Genomic DNA, 10,788 nt, shown 5'->3' with positions numbered 1-10,788 from the left:
GGGAAGTAGCCATCCCCAGCCAGGCAAACATCCCAGACCCCTGGCTTTTTTCCCCTCCTTCCTCAACCTGAGCAGTCCCCGCCTGCGTGGGCAGAGATTCTGCTGCCAAAGCTCTTGGCACACACAGCTGCTTCCTACATAGGGACAGTGACCTGTAAGTGGTGGCCCTGGGTCAAGGGATCGCTGTATAAAGAGATGCATTATTTTAAAGTATTAAAATGCTATCGTACGAATTGTCACATGGGCAAGCCTATCGTTTGGTGTTATGTATCATGCCATACATACTCAACTTGCAGCAAGGGGAGTTTAGGTTAGTTATTAGGGAAAACTTCCTCACTAGGAAGGTATTAAAACACTGGAACAGGTTACCCAGAGCGGTGGTGGCATCTCCATCCTTGGAGGTTTTTAAGACCCAGGTCGATAAAGCCTTGAGATGATCTAGTCCTGCTTTGAGCAGCAAGGTGGACTAGATGATCTCCTGAGGTCTCATCCAACCCTCATTTGTTATGATTCTGTGATTGTATGATTTACTGACAAATGCCTGTAGGGTTTGTAAAGCTATTAAAAATCAACTTTACTTATCCAATTCAGTAGGCAAATCCAACTTTGCTGTGATGGGGAAAGATGCCCATGGTTTGGTTTAGGAGTGGCCAATGTGGGGCACAAGTGCTGTAAGTGGCACAAGCAGCCTCTGTGTGTGGCACATGGCAAATCAGGGAGGGCTGGCAGCACAGCAGCAAATAGGGAAGGAATCAGGCAGGGAGCAGAAGGCAGGAAGCAGAAGGCAGAGCAGGAGATCAGGCAGGGAGAGGAGTGTGGAGCATTAAGCAGAGCAGCAGATCAGGAAGAGAAAAGGGATTGGACTAGCACTAAGGGAGGGTGCAGGGCTAATTTGTGACACACCTCCCAAAAAAGATGCTCCCCTGCCAACTAATCAACGGGAGCTCAACAGACTCAGGAGACATTCAGCACCTCACAAGATTGGGCCCAATTAGAGAACTGTTTGTGGGGGAGCAACTACTTAGGGATAAAAATAAGTCTCACTTTTGGTGCTACAAAAAGCCTTAAAATTCTGTATCGCTGTACAAGAGCGTTTTGCTGTTCTATGGCATCACTAGTCCAACAACTTCCAAGCCTTTTGCAAACGCTATTGAAGTAAGCTTCAGAACATGCCTTTGTGAAAGGTAAGCAGTTCGTACTTACTTAGCATCTAGGAAAACTGAGGCAGAGACATAGAGAATGATTTGCCTAACTTAACCTCTTTGCCACTTTTATTAAAACAGTTTAAATGCTTGAGGATCACAGTTATTAGACATCCTCCCCCTCCCCTGCCCTTGTGACTGCATGTTATATTTGCTCTTGCAGAATATACTGTACTAAACTGACAGGAAGACAGCAGGGTAAGGTGGCACCTTAGAGACTAACTTGTTCAGAAATGCTTCCTTTTTTCCCTGGTAAGCAGTGTACTTCATCAGATGCTGTGAATGGTTTTGGAGAGATCGGGGTATTAAATAAAAATGAATTACTTTATTCATTTTTATTTAGTACCCTTGGCTAAACTGTAGCCTACTTTGTTACTTTCTATTTAGAACCCCATCTCTCTGCAAGTCCACTTAATAACATCTGACAAAGTAGGCTGTCGCCCGTGAAATTTGATGTGTTTCTAAAGGAGTTAGATGCCACCCTGCCCTGCCTTCTGCCTGACTTCAGACCAGAGGCATAGTGAGCTCTTTTGTCATCCCAGGTAAAGTGGGTGGGGGATGTGAGGGGATTGTGAGGCTCTTGGGGGTGTCCAGGACCAGAGGGATGAAGGCAGGGAGGCATTTGGTTCATGGAAGCTGGAAAGTATAGTCTCTAGCTTGTAAGAGTGGGGAAGGGGATATGGAGTGGAGCCTGTGCAGCTCTAGAGTCCTGGCAGTTCTGGGTGACAGTGCCACCGGGAACTAAACCTCTTGCCCGCCCCCAAACATGCTACTGAACGCCATGCTGAGCAAAGAAATAATATCCCTAAACCAAGGGGGTGAAGGGGTTCCCCTCCTTTCTTCACCACCTGCTTTTTTTCCTCTAGGCACTGCAGGGACCTGAAAGCCTCCCTGCTATCACAGGTTGGCTTCTGACCCCTCTTAACAGAGCCGGAGTCTGTAGCTGCCAGGCTAGCAGCATAGCTACATTCATCTCAGTTTCCCCTCCATCTTGGCTTTAGCACCGCCTACCCGTAATCAGCACCAAGGGTTTGTGTGCCCCTTGCTCACAACTAGTTGCACTACTCCATCAGAATAACATGGCTAACTAGCTCTCTAAACTGATAGCATCCTAAAGCTGTGTGGTGGTCCAAAATGATGAAGTAGCAAAATAGTCAGAATCTTAACTCTTAAAGCACCATACACATTCCTATGTCAAAACAGTGTGAGAGCATAAAAACTCAGTGTTGCTAGTTCACTGTACTGAAGAATTTGCTTTCTAAGCTCTTCTTTCAGGCGTACACAGTAACTGCTGGTAAGGAGAGAAAATGAATAACCAACCAAGTGAATTGCTTTTGATATCAATTCTTGATTATTTTTGGTCACCTCAGGAAGGTCAGTCCTTATTTAGGTAACAAACTCAAAATCACTCAGTCATGGGCAGCTGGTGCCTCCCGAGTCTGGGGGGTGCACCAGATCGGGGTGGAGGGTGGTCCCCCAGCAACTGATCGCTAAGCCTGGAACCACCAGTGGTGAAACCAGCAAAACAGGAAGTGAACTTCTGCTGGCACTTCCGGTTTCGCGGCTGGTGCTTCCAGGGTACACGGCCAATTTCAGGGGGTTCCTGTGCACCCCCTACACATCGCCAATACACTCAATACTCTAGGCCAGGTCTGGACCACAGAGTTGCTTGAGGGCCAGATCTGGATGCAGTGGCAGGGGTCAACACAACCTTCACTTGTCCCCTGCCACTGACATGCATGCCTAACCAGGGTCCATGCTCTGGATTTAGGCAGCAAGCCCTGCCCCAGTTTGCTCCACCCCTAGATTGTTGGCCCCTCTGCCAACACCATGGGGCACACAATATGGTTCTGGGGGCTGGATCCAGCCTATGGACCTTAAGTTAGATACTGCTGGCCTAGTGGCTACAGTTTTGCTTGGGAACCTTGGGCAAGTCACTTCACCTCTCCAGGCCTGTTTTCTTCATCATAAAATGGTTCCATCTGCTTCCCCACCTCTCATCAAGGTTGGCAAAGCTTAACTAATGTTTGTATATCTGCTTGGAAATCCTTGAATGTACAGGTGGGTAGACAGTAATGCAGTTAGAGGTGGGCAGCCAGGCCAGCAACCCTGGGGCTAACTTAGAGATGATGCAAGAATGGCAGCCATTGCCACTGCTGACCTAGCTGTTGCAGCCCTCAGCCAGTCCAGCCTCTCCTACCACTGTCCACCAGGCCTCAGGCCCTGGCTGCAATGCTTGTAGTTGTGTGAAATATCATTCCAACTTTTCATTCTCCTACAGTAATAAACTGCTTCCTTACCTTTATTTTGTTGACAAAGGGTACATCTACACAAGACACTACATTGCCACAGCAACAAGCTATGTCATCATAGTGATGAGCTGCGTCACTGTAGCTCACTGTTGTGGTGACATAGTGTCAGCGGGCACAAAATGTGACACCAACACTACTGTGCAGTAGCGTCGGAAACAACCCGTGCGGTGTCGGGATGGCGCAGAAATGTTGCTTACTGCACGGTCATTTACTGCTTGCTTAAGCAAATACTAAATGAGCGTGCTGTAACAACTGTGCAGTCTGGCACATGTGTAGACGCGCCCAAAGTGTTATAAAGTTTATAGCACAAGCCACAAGAACAAGTAAAGCCCAAACCAAAGCTCTTTCTGTTAACTGTCATAGGAAGTGAAACAAAGTTATATAAAAAGAAAGCTCTTTAGGCTTTTTATTAGTGCAAATGTCTAGAACTAAGTATTTAACCAAAAAGTTGTTTTAATTCCTGAGGGTTGCATGCACTATTCTTGCTATTTAAGATGAGATTAGAGCTTGCTTGCTTATCACCTGGCTGCAAGGTTTGAATTTTCGATGGATCATATTGCTTGGTATCACTTTGCATTGCCATGAAAATAGTATTACTTTATAAACTGAACATTCTTATTTAATGCAAGATCATGAAAGAAGAATGAATAGTTTATAAACTAAATCAGACTATAGAGCCTTATGCTTTGGCTACTGACCGTGAAAGACACTCAATACTATTATTTTGCTGTACTTTAAAGCTGTTTTAGAAGCTGCTTTATAACTTCCTCTTCAATCAAACAGAATAAAAATATGATAAACCAGTGAAATTTACTAAAAAATAAGCTTATTTTTATTATGGACATTTTGGTTGCCAGTCTAAATATAAGTAGCATTTTAGTCTTTTGACACAATCCACCAAAATTTACTTGCAAGGATGTGTACAAATACACCATCGATTCAGTGAGTACAATTAGAAAAGCATTAAGTTGATTTCATACACCTGAAAGGGAAATATGTTGGCTTCAGTTAGCTGTGGGCAAAGCTCAAAAGCTTGGTGCCCTAACATACTTTGATGCAATACAAATAGAAGCAATCAGCAGCAATTATAATTGTGGTCGTTGATATTAACCCAACTTCAGGTTCTTTTTAAAAGCTTTTCTAGATCTATAGACCTAAGTCATATTCATGAGCAGACTAAAAAGAAAAGTTAGTTCCAAATGCTGTCATTCTGGCATCTTTTGCTGGTGATAGATCCTTCTTTTAAGACACCTCAAAAGAAAAAACACCTTCCCCAGACTTTTTCATTTGTTTTGACTAGATAGTATAACAAAGTCTACGAGGAGGATACTGATAGAAGACCTTTGCTATGATTCCCTTTAAAGGTCATTTAAGTAGAAATTGCAGTAAAATCTCAGGAATAAATGTGTCCTACCTTGGTAAAAAAAATTCCAGTCTACATCATACTCAGAGCCATATCAACAACTTACTTCTTGGCTGCATTTTTCCTTACTCTCCTTTACACATGATATTTTGTGTTCTATATCTTAACTGCTTTTTAAAACTAAACTTAACCCTTGATTTTTTTAACTAGTATTTAAAAAGCAAACCCAGACTCTGTATGGTTGGAAAAGGTTCTTAATGTCTCACCAAAAGCAGGGCTAGAACTGTATGCAGGAATAAATAAATAGTCTAAAGTCAATAGTAACAAACTGCAGTGGGACCATGCTTCCTTAATCATAATATATATTACAGAACATGTCCTCTTATCCTTTCTAAAGCTGGGTTTATCTTTTGCTGCCCTAGTTGTCTCCATCAGGGTGTGATAAAGTGTGATTTGTAGCCAGCATAGCTGTGATGGAAAAAGGCCCTAGTGTAGACTCAATTATAGTGATAAAACTGTTTTTTCTCATTTAATTTATTTTGCTTGGGGGAGGAGGGCAAGGGATGAAGGGAGCATGAGCTATGCTGGCCAAAGTACATTTTTGCCAGTATAAACTGTGTCCTCACTGAAAGCATTTCATTGGCCTAGAATACTGGCAAAGCCTTCCAGCATTGACCTGGCATAAGGAGATATGGTTTAATTTTTGCTATGACACTGAAATTGCATTAAGTACTCAGAACCTAGTCTCTGATCCCAGGCACTGATACCTCCTGTACCTTTGCTTTTCTAGTGGATTATAGTCTGATATAAACTCCCCGAGCACAACTGGGCTATTATAAGTGGAATGAAGTTCTTTCGCTGTTTTTTTGCTTTCCACAACTCATGGAAGTGTACAGTAGAAAGCAGTGGTAGTCTTATTTATAGCAAAAAGGGGATTATAAAGATCTTGGTCTTTTCTTATACCTCTAACTACAGGCATTGTAGTGCAGCACCAGATATAGAAGTTTCATTAAAAATATTTAAACTAGGCTCCCTTCAGTGCTCCTGTGGTCCTTGCTTCATTCTTAAAATGGTTCTATGGCTAGTGAATGTATTGAATGTTTGATTAAATGTTTTTTGCCAGGTTTCTAATCAAATAACTGAGTACAGCTGTTGAAGTATTTTTTCAACTGTTTAACTTCAGCTTAGACATTATGTCACTCGGTGTAGAATCTGACCTTTATAATTATGGCACATCACATTTTAGCTAAAATCATAGGTGATTTGAATGATACTTAGATTTAAGGCCCAATCTTGCTTTGAAAACCAGGCACTCACCATGCAAGACCATGTCCTAAAACATAACATAGCTGTATTTGAATAATAAATATTAATTGGAATCAAAAGTGACTCGTGTCACCTACCTGTATCTACATTTTTTGTTTTTTCTGTGAAAATACAAGTAGCACTTTCTTTCTGCATATAAAGGGATTTTTAACAGCATTGAGGGCAGAGGACTAATACAGAAAGAGCCCTAAGATACTAGAAACTTGGACAGAAATAAAATACGATTTTGATGGGAAAAAATAGCTACATCTGGGGAGAAAATAATCCAAAATACAGATAGAAACTTGGAGAACAGAAATGTTGAAATATACTTTGGAATGGTAACAAACAGCAAATTATTTTATATTGTGACATGACAGCAAGCAAGCCCAATGCAATTTTGTGCTACATACACAGAGACTACATATCACAGAAGAAGAGAGGGAGTACTCCTTCTGTATTTAAATCTAGATAGGTAGATATGCACACATGCAGAAAGGATATTCTTTCTTTTGCTCCATTATATGCATTTTGGGAGAGAGATAAATCAGAGACAGATTAAACAATTAATTGCAGATAGCATGGTTAAGCACCAATTGCAGGGGACATAGTATATAGTGCTTATAGATACATTGGAAGGCCAGTGTGGAAATATTAGCTGTGAAGGGAAGTATAAGAAGAAATCATTTAATGGAAGTAAGAAAAGAAAAGTTAGGCTGTATGTTGAAGTTATCTGATACTGAACTGTGTTAGGGTGTGGAATAGTTTTCCAGTGGAGGTAAGGATAGGCCAGTTACATGGGATACTTAAAATCAGATTGTACCAAGTGCTGGGAGGACTTGGGTTTTTAGTGCGAGTGGACTAATCTTGTTTGTCTTTATCATCCCCCTATTTCTGTTTTTATGTCCCCTATGTTTTGAGAGTTTTGCAGCTTTTCCTCTTCTACTCACATTACTTATCTCCAAGGCTGATCTATTCATTCCTCATTTGCTTGGTAACCTCAAGTGCTCTCTGCTGCATGCTGCCTGGTACTTTCTCAAGGTGAGGTTTAATTTTTAGGCTACACCCTACTACTTGTTCAAACAGAATTGCAGCCTTGGCCTTGATCCTGCAATTATTTTTGCATGTAAATCATCCCACTGAGCCCTAGACGTTTGTTCATGGATATAAGATTATGGTGGTACTTTGACTGTAAACTCTTCCGAGCTGAGGTGTCTCTGTGTTTGTAGAGTGACGAGAACAATTGGAATCTAGTTGATAACTTGGGCTTCTTGTCATTACTTCTGTTTAATTATAATAGGTATATAAATGTTTGGAGAATTAGGGCTGTTTGCATAAGCAAGGTGCAGGAGTGTTTTGGGCCCATCTTAACTGAAGGACTTTTTTCTTTTAATAATAGTATTAGCTTCTGTGTAAACTTTTTACAAATAAACTTTACAAATGAAACTTATAAATAAAAATATTTTGTAGGTTGCACTCCCCACGTGCCTTTTAAAATGACTTCAGGGAGAAATAGAAAATACTAAAGCTCTAAAGGGGATTTTTCTCTGTGGGAGTATATTTTTACATTTTTTAATGGTAAAAACCTGACTGAAGAGTCATTCAATGAATGCAAATGTTTAAACAGACAAGTCTGCACTAGTTGGGAATGGATTCCTTTAGAAGAGAATCTGTATATGAAGATGACTTTCTTATTCACTCTGTGGAACTAGCATATGGGATAAAGAGGCCTGAAAGCAGTTAAGTATATTACTGTTAGCACAGAAGATTACTAAGGAAGCATTGACTGGTAAGTAAATGTTAAAGGAAGAGAAAGAAAATCATTTTAGAATGTGGTTTGGAAACTTAAAACTCATTTTTCTTTTCAAATCGAGAAATAAATTGTTTACATTTTTAATGTATATAGTGCACATTAATTTTTAGAAACGGTAGTAAACAAGATGAATTATAAATGGAAAAATGCAAGAAGTTCATGTAGTGTTAGGCTGGGCATAGTAAACATACCAAACATAAACCAATGAAATAACTGCTGTAGCATGCTGCAACTGTATATAACAACAGCTGTAAGCTACACAATGTAATGCAGTGCCCTGTAGAGATGCAGGGTAGTTTAGGAACTTGAAACATTTTAGATTGCATGAGTATGGTGCTTTGCCTAGACTAATTAACGCTACTGAGAAGCTGTGAATATTAATCTGAACAGATTGCCACATTAAAGCAGCTCTGCTGTTTTTGCTATCCTGGGGTTACTCTGAAAGGGGCACTGGATGTACAGCATTGTACTGTGTCATTCATACCCTTATTTCAGTTAATATAGGGCCATATTCCTCCAGTGCCGTAAATTACTTTACAGATGTACATATACGCTGTACATGTTTAAAGGCACAAATAAATCTAAATTTCATTAGCTTGTGAAATTAGATTGTATATTTTTTATTTATTGTTGGAAAAGTCTGTCTTTGATACCTTTGTGTAAGTCTTACTGGGCTGTAAATAGCGACAAAGACTTTTTTTCATTTTTCATTAACTGTAGTTGAGATTTATTTAGATAAATTAAAAACCAAGTTCATAATGCTTACATATATATGAAAAGTTTATAGTGATCTCAAGTTTTTGGTAGATTGCTAATCGTAGAATATTAATGCCTGTGAAACTTCTATACCTGTTTGATTTTCTGTTTCAAAACTGTGTGTGTGTACCCTGTGTATATTAGGACAGAGTCCAATAGTCTCCTTATAGTAAACTCTTATAGTAAACTCTTACAGTCCTTATAGTAAACTCTGGGTCTCTTATAGGACCCAGAGAAAAGCTCATTAAAAAACAGGGTTTGTTATTTCTTTGAAGTCTTTTTGGTTTTATTCAGAATTTTCAGGAATAAGTTCAGTACCATGAATGTGTATTGAAGTGTATCTATCCCAACCTCCTTAATCCTGAGAGTTTTCTTCTTTTTTTTTTGATGTTGGTAGCATTTTATATATTGCTGCATAACATATTTCCTTTCCAGTGGACTCTACAGTAAAATAAGTGAATTAGTTGGTGCTTGATGCTAGATGAGGGTTTTTTCTGGAGGGGGAGTTAATTAGGAAGTGCTGGTTTTGCAGCCTACCCAGAATGTTATTCTCACTCATAGCAATGAATCAAAATTAGATTTTGCATGGTGGAAGCTTGAAAAGAGCGCTGGTGACACATTAATTTTGGGCATATGAATTGCCTGCTTCACTGTTCCTTCTTGAACTTTTTAAAAGGACAGAAAATATTGTTTTTAGTTTTGTTTCAACTGAATCTCCTGAGAGTCCAGATAATATTTTTACTATAATTTGTAAGTATTAAGATAATGTAATACTTTTCTTAGGTTTACTCTATGCCCCTCTGCTTACTTTTTCTATCAAATGTATGCATGTACATAAATCAATGATAGCTGTATTCCCATATGTAGAATGTAGACCTACAAAATTTTCCTCACCTGTATTATTGAGTGCCACTGAACTTACATTAGGTGGCCTAACTGCTCTTCCACATTTAAACCTGTATTCCTGAAATATTTAAGCTAACACTAAAATCATTTGACGAGTTGGACAATAATGTGGGGCTCCCTACAATGGCAACCTATTCTTCAGTCAATAAATGGAGGTCTACCAATGTTATTTCCAATATTTTCAATGAACATTAACTACAAACTGTATGTACAAAATCATTGGTTTAATTTTTTGAAGAGCATGGGCAATATGTCAAAAAGAAGTTTAGCAGGAAATTTCCTTCACTCCCTCTGACTGAGCCTACCACTGCTTGTGAGAAGTAATTACATTTTTGGCAGCTGTCATCACCGATGCAAAAAAGATATTTATGCATCCGTGTTTAATAGAACATGATACAATGTGCAGTTTAGCCCAATGTTATTGCATTAGCCCTGTAGCAGAGATAAGAAATCAGCTGTTACTGGTATTAGGTCGCTTCTTATTAAAACTTGCAGAACTTTCTTATCTGATTGACAGCAGGTGCTTGTTTCAAAAATTCATACTTTGACGTTGTTGCTCTAGCAAAAAAGATATTAAGCAGTTTGAATTGTGACATGATAAGTATAGTCACAGTGTAATTCAAGATGAGATTGAGAAAGGACTAAAGGATTATATTAAATATAGTAGCACAAGGTTTCACTATGAATAATTCCTTAAGAAATTGTGGTTTTATTTCCATTGACAGACTAGAATAAGTAAAATAATATTCAGGAAATTCAGGAACCATTTTATAAAGAACAGACTTTCTTGCCAAACTCGATTTTTTTCCCATTAATATGGAAAAAAATTCCTTTTTACCTGTCTTGATCAGGATTTTTAACAGTCTTGATCAGGAATCCTCTTTGAACTATAATTAGGGTGACCAGACTTCCTGGTTTAGCCAGGACAGTCCTGAATTTTGGAGGTCAGTCATGATCGGCTGGTGAGACTCAAAATGAGCATCCTGGTAATGCAGAGGTGCAGGGTGCAGTACAGCAGGGAGGCAGAGTGGTGCAGAGTGGCAGAGCTGGCCAGGCAGACACCACTGCTGCCCAGTGCACCATGCTGCAATGCTCCTGCCTCTGCCTGCAGCTGACTTGGGAGAGTAGGGG

General features: G+C 39.8%; 1 protein-coding gene across 2 annotated transcripts in view; it reads left to right on the top strand.

The window, feature by feature from the left end:
• LOC109299575 (dermatan-sulfate epimerase) overlaps positions 1 to 10,788 on the top strand; it is a 435,657-nt gene that overhangs the window by 364,022 nt on the left and 60,847 nt on the right. The window lies entirely within an intron of this gene.

This window comes from Gavialis gangeticus, unplaced genomic scaffold (assembly GCF_001723915.1).
Source record: "Gavialis gangeticus isolate Ggan-Ray unplaced genomic scaffold, GavGan_comp1, whole genome shotgun sequence".
Taxonomy (NCBI): domain Eukaryota; kingdom Metazoa; phylum Chordata; order Crocodylia; family Gavialidae; genus Gavialis; species Gavialis gangeticus.
This window is presented reverse-complemented; position numbering and strand designations above follow the sequence as displayed.